This window comes from Eucalyptus grandis, chromosome 9 (genome assembly GCF_016545825.1).
Source record: "Eucalyptus grandis isolate ANBG69807.140 chromosome 9, ASM1654582v1, whole genome shotgun sequence".
In the NCBI taxonomy this organism is placed as follows: domain Eukaryota; kingdom Viridiplantae; phylum Streptophyta; class Magnoliopsida; order Myrtales; family Myrtaceae; genus Eucalyptus; species Eucalyptus grandis.
In genome coordinates this window covers 39,766,460-39,794,332 of record NC_052620.1, presented here as the reverse complement: position 1 = coordinate 39,794,332, position 27,873 = coordinate 39,766,460, and the positions used below count along the sequence as shown (strand labels likewise).

At 39.6% G+C, this 27,873-nt stretch overlaps 1 pseudogene; it reads right to left on the bottom strand.

Annotated features, from left to right (window-relative positions):
• Positions 1-1,629: 1,629 nt before the first annotated feature.
• LOC104420807 lies at positions 1,630-22,545 on the bottom strand (annotated as a pseudogene).
• Between the last annotated feature and the right edge of the window lie 5,328 nt (positions 22,546-27,873).

The window sequence follows — 27,873 nt, the reverse complement described above, 5'->3', positions numbered from 1 at the left end:
TGTGGAGCCGTGGGATTTTATGGATCGTGATTTGAGCTTATGGTTTGTCCAAAACAGAATTTCAAAGTTTCCCGCGCGCAGTGAACAGTACGCGTCCAGCAGCTTTGGGCCCGTATTTTGTCATTTTTCGGCTTGATTTTGGGATGGCCAAGTCGGGATTCTTGTGATATGTTTCAAGGGCTCTCTATTGAATATAAGTACGTTCGGATCGGGGTTCGGAAGAAAAAGTTAAGGCTTGATCAAGTTTGCGTTTAAACTTCATGTTGCAAATGGCTTGAACAATCGCTTTGGTTATGCGATTTGTTAGCGCGCAGAAGTCCTTTTGTTAGAGTTAAGGCGTAACTTAGTCATTTTGTAGTCGAGATAGAATAGATTTTAACATTATTTTTCGGTTATTTGATAGGGCTTTGAGTGCGACGATACGAGTATTGTTCGTTGTTTGGTCATAGACGACAAGGTGAGTGGTATTATATCTTCTTTGGTTTTATAAAATCATGTCTTGAAATATATATATGTATATATATTAGATCATTTTTATTGCATAAAAGCCAGATCGAGCAATTGCTACCCTTAGGTTGATTGTGAATCTTTGAAAAGCACGTTATACGAGGTTTGTGGAGAAACATATATGAAATTGCTTTGCGACTGATTTATGGAAAGATTTATGATGATTTGAGAAACGAGTATGAAATGGATGATGGGCTATGTTGCAAAATGTTATTTGTTTGGTTTAAGATATTGATTTTTGGATTGGATTTCTGGTATTGGATAATGGTTATTTATGCTCAATATGATTGTGAACCCAGTGAGGGGTTTTTGGGGTATGCATACCAAGTTTAGGATATCCTTCTGGGCCTAGCCACCGGCTTTGTAGGTGGAGACCTTGCCAATGGGGGAATCTTGGTCGCCTTGTCACAGGGCGTTGTGTCGTGACCATGGTTAGTTATTGAGCAAAAGATTGATCAATGGATAGACCATTGATATGTTTTTTTTTTTTTTTTATGGAGATTATTCAATGGATTCGATCATTGATACTTGACTTTTGATGGCGATTCAAATGAGTTTTCCATATTAGTATAAATTTTTGATGATAAGAAATAACTTTTATATGATTCAATATGTGTTTTATATATTGAATTGGTGTTATGAAATTTGGTATTGCTTTGTATACATGCATAGTTGTTGTTCGATCTGCTTAGAAGATATGTACTACTCATTGAGCTGTGGTTGCTCATCCCATTCCTCCTTTAATCTTTTCAGGTTCCTCAGTTAGGGGCGAATAGAGCGAGTGCGTAGTCGATGGAAACTTTTGGGGAGTTCTATTTTGTTTTTGGTATGGTTTAAGGAAGTGGTGCAAATAATACTTACTAGTAGTTGGATCGTCGAGTTTTAAACGTATATCTCTTTTCTCTTTTGGTGGATTATAGAAACTACGATATTGCAACCAATTTGTTGGTTCATCTGATATATATATATATAAGTTAATATCAGTTTGTTGGTTGTGTTTGAGGCTGCGTCCTGTGTAAAGAAGGACGGCCGTGTCATTCCCATTCTTTGTGGTTTTGGGGTGTGACATTAGGTGTAGCTCTTTCAAGCCCTGGACCGACCAAAAGGACTTTGACTATAGAATGAACAAAAAGAAAAGCTGCTTTAACGATCAACAAAAACTTATGATATTTCCAATAGATACATTTACGGAGACCAACTATTGAGGAAGTACATTCCAGCCTCTCATGTAATTAATTCTTTTATTCTTATCCCACTAGATTTTTCTTTAGACATTAATGAGATTAAACGATAAAAAGGGATCACATCTACAAAAATTATAGCCATAAAGAGGAGCTAGCTCAACACTCATGTGATAAGTTCCTGGGCCCGCCAGGATAGATCTTTCAGCTGGTGAGGATCGACCGCTGAGGGTGCACAAGTCAGGGCACACTGAGCAGTAGTCGATGTTGGAAAAGCTATGACATCCCTTATCGAATTAGGGCCAGCCAATAACATCACCAGTCTATCGAGGCCATATGCGATTCGACCTGCACCAAAAACATTGAGGATCAAAAAACAATTACATACAGTATGCGTACAATTTAAGACACATGCAATGCAATCAGCATGGAAACAAGAAATCTGCATGAGGGCAACCAGTAATTCTTGGTACAGAATCCAAGTTTTACCCCTATTCCACCCAAAAAATTATTTTTATGTGTATTGCAACAGTAATTACAGCATGGTCGGTCGTGGCATGAACATTTCCAATACTCTAGGAGCTTACAACTGCATATTGAATCAGAAGATTATGTGCAGAGATGCATACACAAAGGAAATCTCATGAGGCAAAGAAATTCCTTACCATGGGGAGGAGCACCCGAATCCAAAGTCTCCAGAAGGTACCCAAACTTTGCTTCAGCCTGTTGATCAGGGGAAAAAAACACAATGAGCCTAAAGGACAACTGACATCATTTGAGCAGCACCTGCATTTGACCCACTATAGAAGACCATGATAGAGTTAGCAATGAATACATCCTTTAAGCTGGGGGCAAAAATCAGTAATCAGTAATCAGGCATCATTAGTGGAACATATGGATTGAAGCAACATCTCACATTTTATATGGCACATCAATAATCAGGTGATCTTCATATCTACCGGTATGCAGCTATAATCACACATAAGCCTGAAATTTGCAGAAATTCTGACGACTATAGACATTATGGAGGTTCGTTTTCATTGTCGACTGAAAACAATAAGGCCAGGGTTGAACTTATCAGCTGATATATTGTGAGATGAAGCTTAGGAAATTTTCGCAACCATATTTGTAACAGTAGTTAGACATGAAGATATTTGTCCTTACCTCTTCTGGAGAGATTCTGTTAAAATATGATCCATTTTGTGAAAACTCTAGAACTCACTAGACTACTCATGCCTAATGGAGAAGGAGCAAAGTCGGCAGCAACAATTTGTACAAGTTAAAAAAGACTCTCATATGTTGGAGAATTTTCTGGTACTATGTGGGCAGCAAGTATACGTATGAAGGAAGAAAGCCAGCTGGAAGTTGGTTGAAAAGTCAACAAAAGTGGCTGGGAGTTGTAAAGAATAGAAAAATGGAGAATGATGGAGAAGCAACTACAAGAATCGGGAGAAGCCGCAACAAGCAGAGGCAAAGAAGCAAGCTGCAATTTTATATTATTTCTTGTACTCAATGTCGGTGAAGGAAAGGCGGTGCTCACGCCTATAAATAGGGGTGTGGTGTCTGTTTTAGGTAGCCGAAAAACCATAAAACACTCCCTTCTCTTTGTAATACATACTTTCATAATAATAAAAGTTATGTTTTTTTTTAACCCATACACCCTTGCCATTGTAGTCCTTTTATTCACATACACACTTGCATAAACACACACACGCTTCCGCAAAAACACCAACAGTGGTATCAAAGCCACGTCTTTGGTTGGTGTCGGGCGTTTGTCCTACCTACCCACTCCTAAAACTACCCTTTCCAAATACCCACTAACTAAACCATGGCCAACTCTATCTCGTCCTCATTTCCCATTCCCATTTTTGATGGGAACAACTATGACTTTTGGAGCATAAAAATGACTACATTCTTGATGGCCCAAGACTTATGGGACATCGTGGAAAAAGGTTGCGAGGCTCCGCCAGAAGGTGCAAGTGTTTCGAAGAATCAACTACAAAAGGATGCAAGGGCGCTATATTTTATCCAACAAGCACTCTCGGAAACCGTATTTCCAAGAATTATTGGAGCAAGGACTGCAAAAGAGGCTTGGGATATACTACGAGAAGAATTTCAAGGATCGGAAAAGGTACGCATTATTCGCCTTCAAACACTGAGAAGAGATTTTGAAAATTCTAAAATGAAAAATTATGAGACCGTACGAGAATATTGTGGAAAATTAAAGGAACTCGTTAATCAAATGAGAGCCTATGGAGATGGGATAACTGATCAAAGAGTTGTTGAGAAAATATTGGTGTCACTTACCAAAAAATACAACTCCATAGTTACAACTATAGAAGGAACTAAAGACTTGACGACCCTATTAATAAGTGAATTAATTGGCTCTCTAGAAGCATATGAGAAAAGACTAATGGCACAAGATGAAGATTTGGTCGAAAGTGCCTTTCAGTCTAAAGTAAATATACGGTCTCATCAAACTAAAAATGGTGGAAGGAACTCATGGAAAAACAAAAGAGGAGGAGAAATTAAAAAAAAAAAAGGAAAATTATCTACCTTGTGGTATTTGCAAGAAAACAAATCATTTGGAGAAGGATTGTTGGTTTAAAAATAAAAAACAATGCCGGTTTTGTAAAAGATATGGCCACGTAGAAAAAGATTGTCGCCGAAAAACAAATAATCGAGCAAACTATGTAGAAAAAAAAAGAAAGTGAAGAGAATACATTCTACGCAGGCCAAGCGGCAAATGACAATAAAAGCGAAACATGGTACATCGATAGTGGGTTTAGCAATCACATGACAGGGGACGAAACTATATTCACTAATATTGATAAGTCGGTGAAATCACAAGTAAAGTTGGGCAATGGTGCATTAGTAGATGTCAAAGGAAAAGGCACCATCGCCGTGGAAACAAATAAAGGCCCAAAATATATACGTAATGTATATCTAGTCCCTCGTCTTGCACAAAATCTCTTAAGTGTGGGCCAAATGATACAAAGTGGGTATTCTCTATATTTTAATAGAGATGCATGCATTATCTATGATAAATATAAAAATATCATTGCCTCTGTTAAGATGAAAAATAACAATTTTCCTATTCAGTGGAAATTGGTCAAAGATATAGCCATGAAAGCTCAACTTGATGATTCATGGCTATGGCATCGAAGATTTGGCCACTTCAATTTTGCTGGGCTAAAAATTCTCCATCAGAAAAATATGATGAGAGATTTTCCAGCCATCACAGAAATTTCAGATGTTTGTGAAGGCTGTCTGCTTGGAAAACAACAGAGATAGTCCTTCCCATCTGGAGTTTCATGGAAAGCTAAGGAGCCTTTGGAACTTGTCCACACGGACGTGTGCGGTCCGATGAGGACACCTACACCTAGTCAAAATAAATATTTCATCCTATTCATTGACGATTACACAAGAATGACGTGGGTATACTTTCTTCGAGAAAGATCTGAGGTTTTCTCTATCTTTAGGAAATTCAAGAACCACGTCGAGAATCAAAGTGGCCGAAGAATCAAAGTCCTAAGGAGTGACAGAGGCACAGAATACAATTCAAAGGAGTTTAATAAATTTTTTGAAGATGAAGGAGTCCATCATCAACTAACTATTGGCTACGCCCCAGAACAAAATGGAGTAGCTGAAAGAAAAAATAGAACCGTCATGGAGATGGCAAGATCCATGCTAAAGGAGAAAGGCCTTCCTAACACTTTCTGGGCAGAAGCAATTTATACTGCTGTATACCTATTAAACAGGTGTCCAACTAAAGCAGTTCAAAATAAAACTCCAGTCGAAGCATGGAGTGGACGGAAGCCTTCAGCAAAGCATCTCAAAGTGTTTGGATGCATTTGCTACGTCCACATCCCTGCTCAGAAAAGGAGTAAGCTAGATGAAAATACAGAAAAAGGAATATTCCTAGGCTACAGTGACCAATCAAAAGGCTATCGGATTTACAACCTAAGAACTAAGAAACTTATGATTAGTCAAGACGTCGAGTTCGACGAGAATGCTACCTGGAATTGGGAGAGCGAGAAGATTGACAAGAAGTACATCACCTTGCCAGATATACCACCTGCTCAAGAGGAGTCAACATCACAAGAAGAAGGAGAAGTACCGGATTCCACCACTCATGACATAACTCCACCAAGCTCTCCAAGAGTAACGCAAGAAGAATCTACTCCAGAGTCTCCAATACTAAGGGTAAAAGCCCTTAGAAGAATTTATGACACATGCAACTTTGCTATTTTAGAACCAGAAAATTACGAACAAGCATCCAAAGAAGAAGTCTGGATAAAAGCTATGGAGGAAGAGATCAAGATGATTGAGAAAAATGAAACTTGGGAGCTTGTTGATCGACCCGAAGACAAAGAGATCATTGGCGTTAAGTGGGTCTACAAGACCAAGCTCAATGCGGATGGATCAATCCAGAAGCATAAAGCAAGGCTTGTGGCGAAAGGATACTTGCAACAACCAGGTATTGACTATACTGAAACTTTTGCTCCTGTCGCCGGCCTTGATACTATTCGAGCACTCATAGCCCTAGCAGCACAAAAAGAATGGAAGATCTATTAACTAGATGTAAAATCAGCATTCCTAAATGGATATCTTCAAGAAGAAATATACATAGAACAACCACAAGGCTTTATCCTCAAATGCCAAGAAGAAAAAGTCTTAAAGCTTAAGAAGGCCCTATACGGGTTAAAACAAGCACCACGTGCATGGTATAGTGAAATCGATGAATACTTCATCAAGCAAGGATTCAGGAGGAGTATGAGTGAGCCGACACTCTGTTGGAGAAATCTCTCTAGAGTGTTTTGAAGCTGACAAAACGTTTCTATCAGTCTAGTCTGGAAGCTGTGCAGACCCTTGTACTTTGAGTCTGAAGACATTCAGATCACCAGACTCAGCACACAAGACTCAAGACTCAAGACTATTCTCATTGACAGTTTCTAATCTAGCGACAAAGACGATCCAGAGCTAAAGTGTTTGGTTAAGGATTTGGTCTTATCGACTGGAGAAGATCTCTTGGCTGGATTTGATACAACGGATTAATTATTCGAAATCAAGATCGTTTGAAGATCCGATGATTGACAAAATATTCTTGGAATGTTCTATTCTTGGAAACCAAGATCCTAATTGTATGGGCGAACGGGATTGATGGGCTATCGACATGTTCCTTTAATAGCTCGAATGACCTTCTTAATTGATTCTGTCCAACGGGAAGATTGGAAGAATTCCTTTGGTAAGTGCCAACGGGTATGATGGCATAAAGGAATATAAAAAGAAGACGTTCCAGTTATTCAAGTAGGTGCTCGATAGAAAAATTCCAGAGTCTGAAGCTCCTTGATTATTAGTCAATTCATATTGAGCGAAACTGTACACACAAAGAGAGTTTATACTTAATGATACCTTGAGAGAGTGTGATAGATCTTCTACACCAAGAAATCAAGGAAGAACAGTGCTGTAATATCTCTTTGTTCATAGTGGAATCCAGTCAGTGGGCTGTCAGTGCAAAAGAGTGGACGTAGGCTTGAAATAAGCCGAACCACTATAAACCTCGTGTTTAATTTTCTCTTCCCTACTCTCAGTCTTACTTTGATCGTTGTTTGTTTACTGACGAGGAAAAGTTGTCTCATTTCTATCAACTGTCTAGTATTGTGCGATTATCATTAGAAATTACTCGTTATACCTATTCACCCCCCTCTAGGTACTTATACTAGCTATATCAATTGGTATCAGAGCTCGTGTACTCACTTTACTTGAAGTGTTTTACTTTAGAGTAAAAGATCCATGGCTAGTATGCTAGCTCCAAGGCTGGTGGAAGATCAAAGCAATACCAAACCTCCTTACTTTGATGGAAAGGACTACAACATCTGGAAAAACAAAATGAAAGCATTTCTTCGATCAAAGGATCCTCTAGAATGGGACGTTGTAGAAAAAGGAATCACTCCTAAAGTTGCATCCGTCTCAGAAAGAGGGAAAGAAACTATTGAGACCAGCGGAATGTCTCAGGAAGAGATAATCAAGAGACAAACTCTTGATGCAAAAGCCATATATTCCTTATATTGTGCCTTGTCACCTACTGAATATAACAGAATATCTTATTGTGTTACAGCAAAAGAAGTCTGGGATAGGTTACATATCACCTATGAAGAAACTGATCGAGTAAAAGAGACCAGAATCAACATCCTTCTCAGTCAATATGAAGCTTTCAAAATGAGATCCGGAGAATCTATAGCCGACATGTTTAGCCGTTTTACGAAATTGTAAATGGTCTTGAAAATCAAGGACAACCAATTTCGATCCCATGAAGGTAAACAAGCTCTTGCGTGGACTCTCCAAGGATTGGAATCACATAAAGACTTCAATAAGAGAGACGCAAAGAATCATGCCATTATCTGTCGACGAGCTGGTTGGAACTCTTCAGTCTTATGAAGTAGAACGAATTAACGAAGACGAAGATCCAAAAGGTAAGAAATCCATTGCATTAAAATCAAATGATGATTCTGATGTTACCGATTTTGAAGATGATATGGACGATGAGGAGCTTGCTCTCATGATAAGAAAATTCGAAAGCGAATAGAAAAGGAAGAAGATTCAACTCAAAGAAACAAAGCTTTCAAAGACAAAGACCAAGTCTCGTTGATGATGATGAATCAAACAAAGATATAGTTTGCCTTGAATGTAAGAAAAAGGGACACATCGACCCAACTGTCCTCTTCTAAAGAAGAAGAAAGGAAAAGCTGAAAAGTCTCAAAAGGCTCTCAAAGCCGAAACCAGAGTGATACTGAGTGTGAAGAAAGTGATGATGAATATGCCAATTTGTGTCGATGGCGCAATCGGACTCGAGACTCAAACTCGAATCGACTCGGACGGTGAATTTGAGGTAAGTAATTTTAAAATTCCTGTCAAGGTTTCTAAGTATAATGATGAGCTGTGTTTTAGTCTTAAGACTTCTCTTAAAAGGATTTCTGAACTTAAAAAGGAAAACTCTGTTCTAAAACAACAGGAAAACGTGTTGAAAGAAAGAGTTAAATGTTTAGACATGAATGTTTCTACTCTTAAAGAAAGTGAAGAAAATCTTCTGAAAGAAAATGCTCTTTTGAAAATTGACTCATCAAATATTTCAAAGAAATATTCAATAGGGTCCAGAAACTTGAAAAAATTCTTTCGGCTCAAAGACCTTATTTCAATAAGTCGGTTTAGGTATGACTGCGAAAACTATTCCCTTGATTGATTTTCCTAAAGTAAAAGAAAGAATTAAGCAAAGACCCTCAAGAGGCCTACAAAAATCATTTCAAGAAGGTTTTTGTAAAGTCTCAGTAGATCGAAATGCTCTCGGGTGTTCAAAGTGCAATAGCCCGGATCACTTTGAAAAAGAGTGTCCTATGATTTGGAAACCTGTTAAGAAAACATTGGCTAATACTGTTTATCTTACTAACACCAATGGACCCAAGAAAATATGGGTACCAAAGAAAGCTTGAGACTCTATCTTAAATGTAGGTCTCCATCAAAGAAAATGTAAAGTGGTATCTGGACAGTGGATGCTCAAGACATATGACAGGAGACTCAAATTGCTTTATAAAGCTTGTTCAAGTAAATGGTGGAAAAGTCTCATTTGGAGGAAACAACAAAGGAAGAATTGTGGGATTTGGAATTGTGAAAATTGGAAATCTCACAATAAGTAATGTTTCCCTAGTAGAAGGACTCAATTATAATCTTCTCAGCATAAGCCAACTATGTGATCTTGGTTTTAAGATCTTCTTTCAAGAAGGAATGTTCGGAATCAAGTAAAGACTCTACTCAGTTTTTATGGGACGAAGGCATGGAAATATCTATCTTCCGGATGTGAAACCGGATGAATCGCAATGCTTAATTTCAATTCAAAACGAAGCAAGCTTGTGGCACGTAAAGCTTGGTCACATCAATATGAAGCAGTTAGCCAAAATCTCATCAAAGCAGCTTGTTCGTGGTCTACCCAATTTATCATACCAAAAGTCGATCTATGCACTCCATGTATATTGGGAAAGGTAAGAAATTCATTTAAGCCGTAAATCATGTCTCTACTAATCATGTACTGTAAATGCTGCATATGGATCTCTTCGGACCAACCGAACTCAGTATTGGAGGAAAGAAATATTGCCTAGTAATCTTGGACGATTACTCCCGATTTACTTGGGTATATTTCCTTGCAAGTAAGTCTGAAACTTTCTCGTATTTTGAAAAATTTGCTAAAAAGGTTCAAAATGAAAAAAGGATATGTTATTTCAAATATAAGAACAGACCATGGAGGTGAATTTGAAAATCAAAATTTCACAAAATTTTGTGATGAATCGGCTTCAAGCATGTGTTCTCCTCTCCATACACTCCTAAGCAAAATGGAGTTGTGGAAAGAAAGAATAGATCTCTTCAAGAAATGGCTAGAACTCTTTTAATTGAAAATAAGATTTCTTCACAATTTTGGGCTGAAGCTGTTTCAACAGCGTGCTATATCATAAATAGAGTCTTTTTAAGACCTATTCTAGAGAAAACTCCTTATGAGTTATTCAAAGGTAAGAAGCCTATTGTTTCGTACTTTCATGTATTCGGTTGCAAATGCTTTATATTGAAAAATGCAAAAGATTGAGTTGGTAAGTTTGAAGAAAGATCAGATGAAGGCATCTTCCTTGGATATTTTACATCAAGCAAAGCCTACAGAGTCTATAACAAGAAGAGTCAATCAGTGGAGGAATCAATGAATGTCAAATTTCAAGATTCAATGCAAAATGAATCCAGACAGACTCAACATGAAGAATCTGAACCTACTCCAGACTCTTCAAAGCTTACATCTCAAGAAGCATCTTAGACTCTGGAAGACCAGTATCAAGTTGTTCGTGAAGATTCAAGTAAAGAAATAGATCATCAATCAGACAAATCAACCAATAACTGGAAGCAAAAGTCCAGTCATCCCAAAGATCTCATTATTGGCGAAATTAATGAAGGAATTCGCACCAGATCCAAAAGGCGTGAAGAGTCTAGTGCTGTGGCACTTGTTTCGAAATAGAACCCAAAAGCATAGAAGAAACTTTATCGATGAAAGCTAGATTGAAGCTATGCAAGAAGAGCTCGGGCAATTCAAGTATCAATGATGTACGGGAATTGACTCCTAAACCAAAAGGTAAATATGTTATTGGAGCTAAATGGGTTTTTAGGAACAAGATGAACGAGAAAGGAAAAGTCGTAAGAAACAAAGCAAGACTCGTGGCCAAGGGATATACACAAGAAGAGGGGATAGACTATGATGAGACCTACGCTCCAGTAGCAAGGTTAGAAGCTATTCGATTATTGCTTGCTTTTGCTTGTTATAAAAATTTCAGGTTATTCCAAATGGACGTCAAAAGTGCATTCCTGAATGGATTTATCCATGAGGAAGTTTATGTGGAACAACCACCATGGTTTGAAGACCCAAAGAAACCGGACTCGGTCTTGGACTGAAAAAGGTCTTGTATGGTTTAAAGCAAGCACCTCGAGCTTGGTACGACCGGACTAAGTAAGTTTTTAATACATAATGGTTTTGTCAAAGGTAAAGTAGATACTACTCTATTTATCAAAAATGAAAACAAAAAGCTTTCTACTTGTTCAAATATATGTGGATGATATTATTTTTGGATCCTCTAATGAAAGTCTGTGTAAGAAATTCTCTAAGTCTATGCTGGATGAGTTTGAAATGAGTATGATGGGAGAGTTAACCTTCTTTCTTGGACTTCAAGTAAAACAATTGAAGGAATGAACTTTTATTCATCAAGAAAAATATGCTAATGATCTTGTCAAAAGGTTTGGACTGGAAAAGTGCAAAAAGACCGACATACCAATGTCAAGTTCTTTGAAGATAGACAAAGATGAAGAATGGAAGAAAGTTGATCAAAAGCTGTATGGGGAGTATCATCGGTTCACTTCTTTATCTTCTTGCCTTTAGACGACATTTTGTTGAGTGTGTGCATCTGTGCTAGGTTTCAATCGAGACCCAAGAGAATCTCATCTCGGTCTTGCGAAACGGATTATTAAATACATTGCTTCATCTTCAAGCATTGGTCTTTGGTATCCTAAGAAGGGAGATTTTAATCTTCTTGGATATTCGAGCCGATCTAGCCGGTTGCGGGAATTGATAGAAAGAGCACCTCGGGAACTTGCCAATTGCTTGGGAACAGGGACAGTGTCTTGGTTTTCAAGGAAACAAAACACGGTGGCTCTCTCTACAACGAAGCGAGTATGTAGCTCTTGGAAGTTGTTGTTCGCAAATTCATGGATAAAACAACAGCTACAAGACTTTGGAATTGAAGACTCATGCACCGAGATTAGATGTGACAGACACCGGCGCAATCAATCTTACTAAAAATCCAATCCTTCACTCGAGAGCAAAGCATATAGAGATTCGCCATCACTTCATTAGAGATCATGTTCAAAATGGAGAAATCTCTATTCAATTTGTTGAGTCAAAGAGCCAACTAGCGGATATATTCACAAAACCTTTAGAGAAGAATCAATTCGATATCATCTGTTCCAGACTCAACATTTTAAAGCTTGAGGAAATCAAAGTCTAGAGACTCGAGACTCTCGAGACTTAATCATTCACCGCCATAGACGTAAGTTGTTTAATATTCAATCTCGAAAAGGTACAATCATTCGTTCAGTTATATTTGATTTATCTTTAATTTCCGAGAAAAACGGAATCTTGTCTTTTCAAAAAGATAACCTCTATTTAAAAAGGCAGTTATCATTTTAAAAAGGAACATTTGTTCACTTTCCTTTGTGACGATTTTTTTTTAAACTGGGTTATATACAGTAAGTTGTCTTCTTCGCTTAACTCCAAAACCCTAAAAAGCATTCTCCTCCCAATCCTGTCTCGATTTCGTGTTCATCTTCGAGAAAGTTGTCATCTTTTCTTGGGAAAGCGAGTCAAGGAATCTTTCAATGACAAGAAACGATGTCTTCTTCTAGAAGGTCTTCAAGAATCGCAAGCAGGGGACCACAAAGAATGAGGGAGGGTCCTACCCATTTCGATCTCACCGAGGAAGAAGAGTTACCGAGACAGCAACAGAGCCCGATTCACTCTCAGCCACGTCAATCTCCATTATCTACCCCACAGAGTGTGGATCATCTACCACAGGAAGAAATAATCGAGGAAGCAGACCCTATAAGAGTCCAAAAACCCTATTTTATTTATAAGCTCTATCGTGCCTTGAAAAGCATAGGAACACCGTTGAACTATGTAGATGATTTCCTTAAAGACAAAGGGTATGGAAATGAGTATGTCTTTTTGCGACGGATGGAGGATTTGGGAATTGCTCCCAAAGGAAAGGTGAGGAAGCACTTGCGAACATTCCAAGTGACCCTCGTGTAGGGGATTTAATCCACTGATTTGGAATGACGATAATAAACTGTTTAGTGAATTCCAACTCAGGATGGGTGTTGCTGCGAAGGTAAAGGGAAAAAGAACAGAGTTGTTCAAATCGAAGGAACAAGAAGATCTGTTCTTCAAATTGTTGAAACGTGGGGTGATAAACCCCAGGTGCGTTGATTTTGATTTTTTGGATGCAATCAATGTGAACTTGAAGGAGAAGTTCAATCTGCTTCAACTAGAGCAATTTTGCTCTGACACCACAGACGGCTATGCACAATTGACAGCATATTTCTATTCAAATCTCAGCTTTTTAGATGCGAATAGAATATCCTTCAGTGTTCGAGACCGAGACTATGAGATAGATGTGGACATGTTGGCAAACATAATTGGAGTTGAAAGAGGTCGATATCAACCGATCAAGGTTTCAATCGCTCGTACCACACTGGAACTTGTCAAAGATAGAGTACGAAAGAAGAGTTACCTACACAAGAATGCATGCCATCAACATCTTACCGCACAAAATCGTGATCAAGCGTCTCGGGCCAAAATCAACATCCAAGACAGACGTGTCTAATTACGAAGCGAAATTGATGTACGTGATCAATTCGGGGAAGAAGTTCTCTCTTCCTCACACCATTCTCTTCCACATGTACAGAGCAATGGTGAAGGATAAGGGCCAGTTGCCTTACTCAGGTCTTGTGACTAAGATCTTCAGACACTTGAACATTGAACCTCCACAGACTCTTTGTGTTCGACCATGCGACAAAATGGTGGTGGGTTTGAAAATGCTGACAAAAATGCGTCTGAAATAGCTTGATAAGGTAATGAAGAAGTTCAAAGTGAAAACTCCAGTTAAATCTCATCCAGTCTCTTCTGCGTCGAAAAGGAAAGGGAAGGAGCCCATGGGTGCTCCATCCAAAAGAAAAGAGCTCTAATCTTAGGGGATGAAGATGAAGAGGATGAACTCACTATCTCTGCCTTGGCATTGAAAAGACTCAGTCGTTCTGTATCCGAATCAATGGAACGATAGGAGAAAGGAAAAGAAGCAGAGGAACAAGAACAAAGAGAAGCAGAGGAGAAAGAAGTTGAAGAAGAACAAGAAGCGAGTCAAAGAAAAGTCGCGAGATGAAAGCTGGAGAGAAAGGCAATCAAGATTCTAATGAGCATGACCATCACTATTCCCCAAATGAGGCCTTAGAAACAGGGGGAGATGACAAGCAAGGAAGGACTACACCATATCCTGATCACAGTGAAGGTGTGAGTCGCTCGCAAGCAAATCCAGAAGATATTCAGGCTTCTCAAATGCCTGAGGAAGGACATGACACCTCAACGCCAAATTTGCGCAATTACACCAAAGTTCCATCATCTGCCTTTACTCCATCTGATAGAGCAAATGCCAGCACGCGAGACGGACAATACCGCAGATTTTCGTCGTATCCTTGATCTTCTTACGGAAATGCGGGTCAAATATATGCTTTGGAATGTGAAATTCAAGTCATGAAGAATGCTGGACAAGTGTCTTCGATTACCCTATCGGATCAAATGCAAGACCTCGCTCATCAAATTCAAGCAAATGCTAAAGGAGTAGAGGTGGCTCGTCTAAGGGAAGACTTGAAGAAGTTGGAAGGCGTCATACAGTCGATGGGAGATTTCCAGATTGTGCACGTTCCCAAGCGGACTTGACTCTTTCTCATCTTTTTAATGATGACAAAAAGGGGAGAATTGCCAGCTTTGGCCTGAACTAAACTTTGACTTTGAATCTGCTTTTTTATTATTTTTGTTTGGATATTTATTTTTGAGTATGACTTGGGTGTGGTGGACTTGGCGAATTTGGTGACTTGAGTGTGTGGATTTGAAATTGACTTTGCATTGGTATTTGCATTTATATCAAGTGTTATTGAATGGCTTTACTCATGAAAGACTAACCTATTTTCTATGGATGCGAGTCTAGTTGAGTTATTAATCTTTATGAGATATCCATATTGCTTGAGTAATGTTTTGCGAGTCAAAGTTGTTCAAATCTACGAACGTTTTGTCACCATCAAAAGGGGGAGATTGTTGGAGAAATCTCTCTAGAGTGTTTTGAAGTTGACAAAACGTTTCTATCGAGTCTAGTCACGGAAGTTTGTGAAGACCCTTGTACTTTGAGTGCGAAGACATTCGGATCACCGGACTCGGCACACAAGACTCAAGACTCAAGACTATTCTCATTGGCGGTTTCTAATCTAGCGACAAAGACGATCCGAGCTAAAGTGTTTGGTTAAGGATTTGGTCTTATCGACTGGAGAAGATTTCTTGGCTGGATTTGATACAATGGATTAATTATTCGAAATCAAGATCGTTTGAAGATCCGATGATTGACGAAATATTCTTGGAATGTTCTATTCTTGGAAACCAAGATCTTGATTGTATGGGCGAACAGGATTGATGGGCTATCGACATGTTCTTTTAATAGCTCGAATGACCTTCTTAATTGATTATGTCCAACGGGAAGATTGGAAGAATTCCTTTGGTAAGTGCCAACGGGTATGATGGCATAAAGGAGTATAAAAAGAAGACGTTCCGAGTTATTCAAGTAGGTGCTCGATAGAAAAATTCAGTCGAAGCTCCTTGATTATTAGTCAATTCATATTGAGTGAAACTTGTACATACAAAGAGAGTTTATACTTAGTGATACCTTGAGAGAGTGTGGTAGATCTTCTACACCAAGAAATCAAAGAAGAACAGTCTTTGTAATATCTCTTTGTTCATAGTAGAATCCAGCCCGGTGGGGGGTCGGTGCGAAGAGTGGACGTAGGCTTGAAATAAGCCGAACCACTATAAACCTCGTGTTTAATTTTCTCTTCCCTACTCTCAGTCTTACTTTGATCGCTGTTTGTTTATTGACGAGGAAAAGTTGTCTCATTTCTATCAACTGTCTAGTATTATGTGATTATCATTAGAAATTACTCGTTATACCTATTCACCCCCCATCTAGGTACTTATACTAGCTATATCACACTCTACATCAAGACCCAAGGTAAGTCCGGCACTCTCATTGTCTCTCTATATGTAGATGATCTCATATATACAGGAAACAATGAGACAATGATCCGAGAATTTAAAGAAGAAATGATGAAGACATTTGAAATGACAGACTTGAGCTTGATGAACTATTTCCTCGGTATTGAAGTCAATCAAGATGAAGGAATTTTCATCTCGCAAAAGAAATATACCGAAAACCTCATAAAGAAATTCAAGATGAACTATTGCAAAGAAGTTTCAACCCCGCTCATGACAAATGAAAAACTATTGAAGGAAGATGGAGCAGAAAAAGCCGATGCCTCTCTCTATAGAAGTTTGATTGGCAGTCTGCTATATCTCACTACTACACGACCAGATATTATGTATGCGACAAGTCTACTATCACGATTCATGCAAAGTCCGAGTCAAATTCACTTCGAAGCTGCCAAGAGAATTCTTAAATATTTATGAGGAACTATAGATTACGGCATTTGGTATCAGCCAAGTACAAATGCCAAGCTCATTGGCTACACTGATAGCGACTGGGCTGGTTCAGCTGATAGGAAAAGTACAATTGGCTATGCATTCACATTAGGTTCTGGAATATTCTCATGGGCATCCAAAAAACAAGACTCAATGGCACAGTCTACTACAGAAGCTGAATACATCGCAGCTGCTACGACCGCTAGTCAAGCAATATGGTTACGAAGAATTCTAGAAGACATTGGAGAACCACAAACGGAATCAATGCCAATATTTTGTGACAACAAGTCCGCAATAGCAATATCAAAAAATCCAGTCTTTCATGGAAGAATGAAACATATTGATATAAAATATCACTTCATCCGTGAAGTGCAAAGCAAATGAGAGATTAAGTTGAAATATTGTAAAACTGAAGATCAAATTGCAGACATATTCACCAAAGCATTACCATCAACAAAATTTGAGACATTGAGAGGCATGCTTGGAGTATCACAAAAATGGATCAAGGAGGAGTGTTAAAATATGATCCATTTTGTGAAAACTCTAGAACTCACTAGACTACTCATGCCTAATGGAGAAGGAGCAAAGTCGGCAGCAACAATTTGTACAAGTTAAAGAAGACTCTCATATGTTGGAGAATTTTCTGGTACTATGTGGGCAGCAAGTATACGTATGAAGGAAGAAAGCCAGCTGGAAGTTGGTTGAAAAGTCAACAAAAGTGGCTGGGAGTTGTAAAGAATAGAAAAATGGAGAATAATGGAGAAGCAACTACAAGAATCGGGAGAAGCCGCAACAAGCAGAGGCAAAGAAGCGAGCTGCAATTTTATATTATTTCTTGTACTCAATGTCGGTGAAGGAAAGGCGGTGCTCACGCCTATAAATAGGGGTGTGGTGTCTATTTTAGGTAGCCGAAAAACCATAAAACACTCCCTTCTCGTTGTAATACATACTTTCATAATAGAAGTTCTGTTTTTTTTTAACCCATGCACCCTTGCCATTGTAGTCCTTTTATTCACGTACACACTTGCATAAACACACACGCTTCCGCAAAAACACCAACAGATTCCAAAAATTTCCAGAACCTTTTGTTGAACTTCGCGCTTGTAAATTCTCAAGCTCCCACCACCAATCTAAAGGAACAGATGGATGGCCAAGACAAATTTAGACTCTACTCCATTGTAAAATTTAAGCAAAATTTACCAACAAAAGCTGCTGAAAACGAAAGACGTGCCTCTACTCCATTGTACACCACGTCATAAGCCAAGGCACAAACAGAAGAAAGATTGTATGTCTTTAGGGTTTGGGGCGGTAAAAGAATGATGCAAGGCCTGCAAAAGAACAAGACAATGAAGACAAGATATAACATAAACCAACAGCTAAGAGTTACCAGTTTCTTCGAAACTGGTTCACTAATGAGTCATGAGAAATACACCAATGTGAGGTAACTCAGATCCGTATTAATGAGAATATTGTTATTTTTTCACCTTTGACGTCCACTTGTAAAAAGAAAAGGCTGCTTAACTAGTAAGTGCATCCTACCATGGTCAAAGCAGGGATAAATTTACCTATAAAATAATATGACATTGGTAAACCAAATTTTGATCATGTTCATGCTCAAGCACTCATGTCTGAAAACATAATGTAACTATGTCTTAGATTTTGGACAAAAAGAATTTGTATGTATAATCTCAAGATAGATGTATTTGCTGCTTGCCATCCAAAACTAGATTATGCCAATGCACATACAAAAATGTAGCCCCCCCCAAAAAAAAAAAAAAGAACAAAAAAAGAGTAAAAGAAACCACTTCATGTTATAACTACCCATTTCCCTTAAGTATATCTGAAATATTGCCATACTGCAATCAACCCCTTACATCCTTCACCAATAAAAAAATCCTCGCATATGCGTACAAGTAAAATTTATCAACATCTTGTAATATCTCACTCCATTTTCTAACGACCACATCTCAAGGACACAGAAGATAACTGGTTTTACAGAGCCCATTCCTTAATGCTTTGTTTGGGAAGAAGAGAAGGTGAGGAAAATGAGAGATGAGGGAGGAAATGGTTAAGACTTTGAACTTATGTGGAGAAATTTCAAACTTCCAAGAAATTCTCTCCCCTCTCAGATTATCCCTAAAGCTGAAGTGTGTAACCCAATAGCAATTACCTCAGCTGTGAACATTAACAAAATTCATCCATATGTGGAATCTACCAGATGTCATAGTTGTAGAGTTACACGGCAGATAGCATAGAGAGAGAGAGAGAGAAAAAAAAAACTGAAGAGCAACAAGATAATGACAATGCACACCACATGCAGGAAACTGACTACAGAAGCCATTCGTATAGAAATTTGTCCTCATCTGACTTCAATAGTAGGTAAAATAATGAAGACAGCAGCCATACCTCAAGCCTCTGCTCTGAATCGTTCCACTCAAACACTGGAAAGTCAGTCGACCGCAGAATTGAATGCCTGGACTACAGATTGAGGAAGAAAATTTATCAGGCAGACTACAGAGATAAGTCATGTCATTAGGTTAAATCAGAAATAGACAATTTGAAACCTTACATGATCAACCAAGCCTAAATTTTGTGCGTCAGTCCAGAGTTCTATTGACAGTACCAGGATCTCCAACTGCAAACAAACTAAGGTCACCAGAGGCTGCAGCACATCTTTTCATAGCAAATCTGCCCAAACTTCATATCAATGCAGGAATGCCCTCGATTTCCCCTGAAAGATTTCAATCGAGTAGATAGTTAAATGAGGTCAGCTATAATGAAAAGACTGAAGGCAACATGAATCTAATTATACCATTTTCCAAGACTCTCAGGAAAGGCAGGCCCTTTGCCCCAGATCTAATTGCTTCACTGTTAAGTCCACCTTTTTTTAAGAACTGTGTTTTAGTAAACCTTTGCACCTGAAGGAACACGTAATGCTTTAACAATCCCTCCACTTCTCAAGGTGTCAGAGAATACCTTAAAGGATGCCTCCACAAATATATCAGACACCTGTAGAAGACCATGATAGAGTTACCAATTAATCTGCTTCCAAGATGTCAAACAAGATCAATGGGTCCAGCATTGAATTTCATGATTACATATAAATTTGCTGTCTACAGATGGGTCAAAACCACGACCTTGTAATATAAGCAGCACCAACTCAAGACAAAGATCATGGCCACAATACTCAAAAGCAAGATCCATGTACAACTCATTTAGTATTTGTCCAATGTCTTACAAGGCACACAAAAACTCACAAAAATGGCACGAAATGTGGCTTTATTCTGCTTGCACATGCATTCAGAAAAATTAAAAAAAAAAAAAAGCCATCTACCATGAAAATGTTCCATTCATATACATCCACAATTTAAGTGGATGGTGAGGAGCAAACAATGAAATGTCCTCAAACACATCAAAGGAAATATAAGAAAAAGATTTCCACTATATTTACTTGCCTTTATCCCCATGTTTCAACTTATCTTTATCTCTATTACAGGGATTGCATTCAAATATTATCCAATCATTCACCAAAGAACCAGAAAAAATCAAGCATAATACCATCAGATCAGTTAATATTAAAAGAAAAAAAGGGCGTAAATAATAGGACCATGGCACAGAGAAAGGTCATATGAAGCTGGTCCTAGAATAAAGACAGACATTGCAACATCATTTCATCATTAAGAACGGGAGCTGTCTTATCATATGAGTGGAAGTAGGAGTATCCTCTTTAACAATGCTTTGCAGCATAAATTCAGCAGTTATATTCTAAGGAAAGGTAAATCAAGAATTACATCTTTCAATTCTAGCTCATAGCAAGTATCTGGTTCATCTGAACCATAACTGCTCATTGCTTCGGCATAAGTGAGCCTTGGAAAAGGGTCAGGTAGCTCGATGCCTTTTATCTCCAAGAAAACCTGTAAATCAGATTACTCAGAAGCATGTATTGGCTTATGCCGATGGAAAGATGCTATTAGTCATGTTGCTGTTAAACCATAGGTGAATTTAACTGAGCATATATATACAGAATAGAAATATCTATATAGCAGGACACAACAAATTTCAGGTCACATCCATCCAGAAAAATGCTTGGAGAACAAAGTTTGACGAAATATCTTTCTCTGTCATCCTGAGCAAGCTAAACATATTCATAGTAAACCTACAAGCATGGAATTTGAGCGCAGTTGCTGCCGGTCCCAACACAGGTTTATTATAAAGGTTGACTCAGACTTCCTAAATAATTAAAGATTTACCAGGTACTCAGATTCAAAAGAGCAGAATATGATATCTATTAGAAAGAACATTTCATCCATAGGAGAAAGTGTTTCTATATCAATGTCACAGATGCTTCATCCTTTTTCTACGTAACTCATTGGCAATTGGGATAATCTCCCAGAAAGGCGAATCACCCACTTCCCAATGACTGGTGAGATTGCAAGAAGCATAGTGGTGAGGAGTCAAACAGACCCATGGTGATGAGAGGCTGGTCCTTTGCTGCCACACTACACTAAACCCCACATGGGACCATAGTTAGATGCTTAAGTCTATTTGAATGTTTTGAAGTGCATGCCCCGAAGTTCATAATTTCAGCCCAAAGAAAGCTACTGAAATACTGTCTGTGCTCATAGTTTACCCATTTTTTCTTTTGTCAAAGTGTGCTCACATTCACCTTTGACATTCCTTCTCCCCATAAGCGTTTTCCCCTATGGGAACCATGCCAAATGATTAATGCAAACCCAGGTACTGACTGATCCAACCAAAAAGTTGTATCAACCATTCCATCTGGGATGAAGCTACCTTTCTAATTAAATCCTCATTGAGCTTCAGCATATCTTCCAAAGGCATGGAAGCCATTTCGATATCTAGTTGTGTAAATTCAGGTTGTCTATCAGCCCTTAGAATTTCATCTCTGAAACATCTGCAACATGAAAGAGCTAAATCATCATCAACACCTTTCAGTTAAAAGTAGAGTCATCATAATTAGATTGGCATTGGTTCCAGCCATTAGCTAAAAAAAGAAGCACCAGTCAATCTCCTAGACCAACATAAGCTTGTTTCGTCATTGACCCATTCCCTTCATCTCCTACATTCTTATAACTCCAACAATAGTATGATACTAAACATATAAGAGCAAGTGTTAGGCCAGCTAAATCTATATTTATCTCATTTTGGTGGGACAGGTTCAACCTAAGGACGCATCCCTCAAAAGAAAGCTCATAAACTACCACGAACAGGAACCTCTATTGGCACAATTAATCTAGATGCAGTCTTGCCATTAAAGTATAATGAGTCCAAAGGTTCCGTCTTTAAGCCGCAATATAAAATTGATATTACTCAGTTTGAGTCATATGCATATCCAAGTGATGGCTAATGGTGAGAACTGCATGCAAAAATGACAGCAAAAGGACAAATCGACACCACTTTACCTAGTTATTTGATAATATCTATAAAAAACAGAGACCATCAACATTTTCTTAAACAGCAGTAAACTCTGGGGCAAAGCATAAAATGGTCCTGGCTTCAAAATAAACAACTAAACAATCAGATTAATAACTCAACAAAAAGGCGTGTTTAGTAAATAATTACTCAAAAACTACTGTCCTTCCTTGCTAGAAGATATGCAAATCAGAGGTCCCCAATTGTAGAAGCAGAGAAATAAATAAATAAATATGGAGCTTATTATTCTCCTTTCACATTGTTTGGAGCACATCCATGTATCAGACTAAAAGACAATATTCATTTACATTATCCTCCTATTTCTCATGTGATTTGTTCATCAAAAGGGGTTACTCTCAGCTTCACACGTCTGATGCCAACTATAACTAAGAAATAGTATGGAACTCCAAATTTGATTGTGCATGTATGTAAGCGCAGGAGCAGTGGTGCATGCATTTCAGAAAGAGAAGGATAAAGTATCAGAGAACTCTTCCCGACACTAATTTCAGGAACACATTTGACTGGCTTCTGGAATTTGCGCTGCAAGCTCATGCAATCATGCAAGAAGATGATCTGGCTTAAGATTTTAATCTAAATCCATACTGAATGATTTACAATCTCTGTCAAGGTAATTCGCTTAGTTTATGTACAACAGAATCTACACATTTTTCTTACAAAAACATCTAAGTGGTTTGAACAACTAATCAACAGTTAAAGTTACCTACTCTAGCAAACTAAGCACTTCCTGGTTAGCCCATTCAAGGCTGTCTCCATTTGGTAGATTCATTAGTCTACCAAGGACTTCCTGAGGCTCAACCACTAGATTTGCTACCCTATTTATACCAGTCCATTTTCCAATTCAGACAAGTCATCATGTCAAATGGCATTTTATCTGCAAGATCAGAATCCTTTTTATGCCACAGTAATAATACAAACTTCCTGCAAAGCATCTTCCCTTGGAGGGGATCCTCTCATTTTCTTCCCCAAGACGAGTCTCCGCTACCCTAATCGGCTTTGATTTGACTGTCACTTGCTGGAGCTCCTTCTCGGCTCGGGTTCAACTATCACCTGCGGGAGCTGCTTGTGCTTGGGCCCTCTCGGCTCTGGTTCAACTATCACCTGCAGGAGCTGCTCGTGCTTGGGCCCTCTCAGCTCCGGCTCGGAACGGCTGTGGAGGTCCCGAGCGTCTTTGCTTTGGTTCGGACGTCGCTTGCTGGAGACCCGCTCGATTTTGGTTCGAGACTCACGGGAGCTGCTTGTGCTCGAGCCTTGCTTGACTCTGGTCTGAGGCGGCTGTGGTGGTCCAGAGTGTCCCTCCTCTTGGTAGCTCGGCCTGGTATGGAGCTCCTTACATTGGCTGGTATATAGAGTGTTGTTGACTGCTTGGTGATTCTATGGGGCTCAATGGCCTCTTCTTCGGCGGAACCTCAGCTAGGTGGTGGAAGGGGGAAGGAGCCAAGTTCCCCTCCTCACAAGTCTATGGACCGGCAAGCTAGCAAGTCGGGCCAGCAATCCCAACCCGTAGGAGGGTCTTCTTTGACAGGGGATGACTCAAGCTATGGGCCGATCTCTCGGCCTCTTCGGGAAGGCCAATCTCGGGGACGAAGTCGAGTTCGGGCTCCTACTAAGAGAGCCCCGAGCAAGCCAGCAAGTTCTTCAAGGCCCCCCAAGCCCAATCGTGGGCCAATGCGGCGCGATTGGCCGCAAAGGGCTACGAGCTATCCTATAGTCTTCCTACTGCTGTTGTGGGGGAGAAAGCGGTTGTAAATCTAACGGGAGAAGTGTTGCAGGCTGCGGATCCCAAATGGAAGGAATTCTTGGTAGGTTATCTTGTTGGAAGAAAGCTTCATTTTCAAATGACTGAACAGACTTTGAAGAATACTTGGGGGACAAAGCTAGTAGATATGATGGCCGATGACCAAGGTTTCTACTATTTCCATATCCCGGACCCGGTGTTCCGGAGGAAGATCCCAGAAGAGAGACCGATCACTATTGCTCGGATTCCTCTTATTTTACAACAATTGAAACCTCTTATGGAGTTGAAGAAGGCTAAGCAAACCTCCATTCCTGTGTGGATAAGATTCAAGAACATTCCCCTCGACCTATGGTCTGCACCGGCGATTAGTGCTATAACCAGCTCCGTTGCCAAACCCCTTCATATGGATCAACAAACCGAGGATACGAGGATGATTTCCTTTGCCAGAGTGTGCGTAGAGATCCAGATTAATCAGCCCAGAGTGTTGACGGTTGAAGCGAATGTTGATGGGGTCACTAGGTCCATTGTTGTGGATTATGAATGGAGGCCCCTTGAATGCTCCAAATGTGGGGTCTTTGGACATAAATGCAATGTTGCTCCTCCCCCTGTTCGGCCTCTTCTTGCTTTTGTGGACGTTGCTCGCCCCCTTGACCAGCCTTCCGGGGATTCTGAAGCCCCGGAGCAAGGTTGGAAGCAGGTGACAAACAAGAAGAAAAAGGCTCAACAACCTTTGGAGGGGACGCCACCCAGTTTAGTTAGTCCGAGCGAAGGAGAGAGGTCTTTGAAGCTTAAGACTGCGGCTGTAGAGAAGAGGTTGCCTTGTACATATTCACGCAAGCCCCCTAGGGGACCTTTGATTATTTCAGAGTAGGTTGATACTGTTCCAACTATTTCGGTAAAAGCTATCACAACTTCAATGCCAGTAGACACTATGGTGCCCCGCCCGGAGGTTGTAGGGAGCTCAAACATCTCTTTTTCGGAGGATGATCTCTCCCATGTCCCTTCACTGAAGGCATCTGTAGAGGATAAGAGGCCTGCTAAGACGCCGAAACCTTCTCCTTCGACTATATAGGACAAGCTGCTTGATCTTGCCCCAGATCCTCCCTCTTCGACGGTCCAAACAGCCCCGCCTTCTACTAGGCATAACTCCTCTAAAAGGAGGTAATGCTCTTGCCCTTTTCTTTTGTATATATATGTACATGGGTTGCTAGAACATTAGGGACCTTGGTGCCCCTCTTAAGTAGAAGTAGGAACTTTATCTTGATGAACCGGTTGGCTTTGATCGGGGTAGTTAAGACTAAAATTCTTCACAACCTCTTCAATACTATCTCTAGGAATTTGATTTCGAATTGGTGCTGGCGGGCTAATTCTGACTACTCTAATTGAGGTAGGATTTGAGTTGATTGGGATCCTACTATGGTTTCCTTTGAAGTTTTATGGGTCTCGGATCATATGATTCTTGGAAAGCTTTGCTGGTTGGAGACTGGAGTGGCCTGCTATGTCTCTTTTATTTATGCCAAGCATTCTTTTTCTACTCGTCGACCTCTTTGAGAGGATTTGGTGGCGAGAAGCTACTCTTTGCAGGACGTGTCTTGGCTTATTTTGGGAGACTTTAATGCTATAAAGGATCCCTCGGACAGACTGGGTGGCTCGGACCTTTGGTTACCGTGCTTCGATGAATTTCGACAGTGAACCGGATCAGCGGCCGATGACCTTCGTTATGTGGGGTTTAGATACACTTGGTCGACTTCTTCAGGGCCCTCTCGAAAGATGAGAAAGATTAATAGAGTCCTGGTAAACCCTTGTTGGAGTCAAGTTTTTTCCTTTTCGGAAGCGTCCTTCCTTGTGCCTGGGATTTCTGACCACTCACCTATGGTGGTTAAGGTGGAGAACCCGATCCTACGGAAAAGACCATTCGAATTCTTCGACTTCTGGATGCAACACCCGAACTTCGACTCAATTGTGAAACAAGTTTGGGAGAATCCGGGTTATGAAATGCCTATGTTTAGGCTGGTGCGTAAACTAAAGATATTGAAGGGTCGACTCAAGCAGTTGAATAGAGATTCCTTCACCAACATCTCCGGAAAGACTTATGAAGTGAGGGAAGTTTTAAAGCAAACTCAAGTTGGCCTCCTCAATGACCCCACCAGCATGGTCCTCGCGGACCTAGAGAGGGTTCAGCGGCGTACTTTAGTGGAGCTTAGGTCTTAGGAAGTGTGGCATCCCAAAAATCCAAGGCAAGCTCTAAGGTGTGTTAAAGCCCATGATTAGGTAATGAAATTACATATGGTTTATGCTTTAGCCATTAGTCTCCTTTTAGGACTAAGTGATATATGCATGTGTTCATGAGATTTTAAATTAGATAAATTAATGAGGATAATCTATGCTTGGCTATGCACTTTATAGACTAAGTTTCTATAAATAAAATGTTACAAGATTTTGGCCATGTGGAATTTAGTAATAAGAAAGGGTAAAACTGATTTTTTATTTAGGTTTGGGCCTTAGGCCCAAAGGTGGATTTTAATGGGCCAAGTTGGCCGGCCCATTGAAGCCCACAAGTGGGCTGCTGTCGACCATGAAAGGGGGAGGAGTGGCCGGCCCATTTGCTGGCTCAATTGCTCCCAAAGCCCATGCATGAGCCTTGCCAAGTGGCAAAGAGAGGCTTGCATGCATTGGCCATTGGAGAGGCAAGCTCATCATTGCAAATGATGAGGATTTGGGGAAATAAAAGGAAGAGGAGAGAGAGAGGGTGGCCGGTTGGTGTCATTTGGCCAAGTGAGAAAGAGAGAGTGAGTTGCGAGAGAGAGAGAGGGAATCGCCGAGAGGGAGGAGGAGTCGCCCGTCGCCGCCGCACGCCGTCCATTCGTTCGCCGGTGTGCCGTCCCTTTTGCTGCTGTTCATTCGGTCTTTAAGGCAAGTTGGGACTGATTTCCACCCTTGCATGTGTGGTTGAATTCTTGGATGTTTAGAGGTTAGAAATCGAAGTACATGAGGTTTGTTCTTGGTGATGCATGCTGTTTTCGTATGAACCGCCTGAACCAGAATCTTGTGAGAGCTTGCATGCATGTTTTGAGTTCTATTTTGACTTTGATTGCTTCAAGAAAATTGTAGCCAACATCATAAACTACAACATACTAAAATTTGGTGCAAAATGATGGATATTTAAGGGGTCAAACCCTCATCCTACGGAGACACTAGATCTGGAACTGTTTTGCTGACCTTGTGGTAGATATGTGGTTGCATGTTGATTTTTATCAAGAATATCTCTTCTACTTCTTCATAAAACTTGTATAGAACATCTTAAGGACTAACATACTCAAATTTGAAGTAAAATGAACAAGTGTAGCCTAGTGAATCGACTTACTCTTGAAGACGGTAAATCTGGAGACGCGGTACTGGACACCCGAGACTTCATGGACCCATATGACGACTATACTATGGCAATTTGACTTAGATCCCTTAATGAAAGTTGTAGGGGACCTCTTGAAGTAAAATATATCCAAATTTCAGGGAAAACGAAGAAGAATAAGTGGGTAAAAACTCAGTATTTCGGAGATACATACACTGGACGTTTCGGTGATAGATCTAGAAGCTTCGTACGACTGTATAAAATGATCTAAAACGAATCTGGCCTAGAATTCTTCATTAAAAATATACTTTAGCGTCTTATCTACAACCTGGTAAAATTTCATAATTTTCGGAGGTCGTTCGGATATTTTAATCGAATTATTTCGGAAACTGTGCATTCTGTTTTTATCCGAAATTGCATGCTGTTTTGTGAGAATTGTATCTTCTTGTGTGGAACTCTATTGGGCATGTGTTTTTCATGGAATTGCTATCTTATTGTCTTAGCTATCACATGCCTTGATTTCATGATTTTTGAGAAGCTTATGGATATTTAATTTAAATATTTTCTAAAAATGGTACATCCTGGAATTTTGTAAAAAGGGCATGAAATATGGACCATTTTAAATTGCATGGACTCCATGAATTGTATTGATTGGATGATGGTGTCTTGATGCATGCATGATAATGAATTGAGATACATGTATGAATTCAATGATGAATATGATCTTGAATGCCATCACATCACATGCCATGTTAAAATTGAGCTATTATCGAAG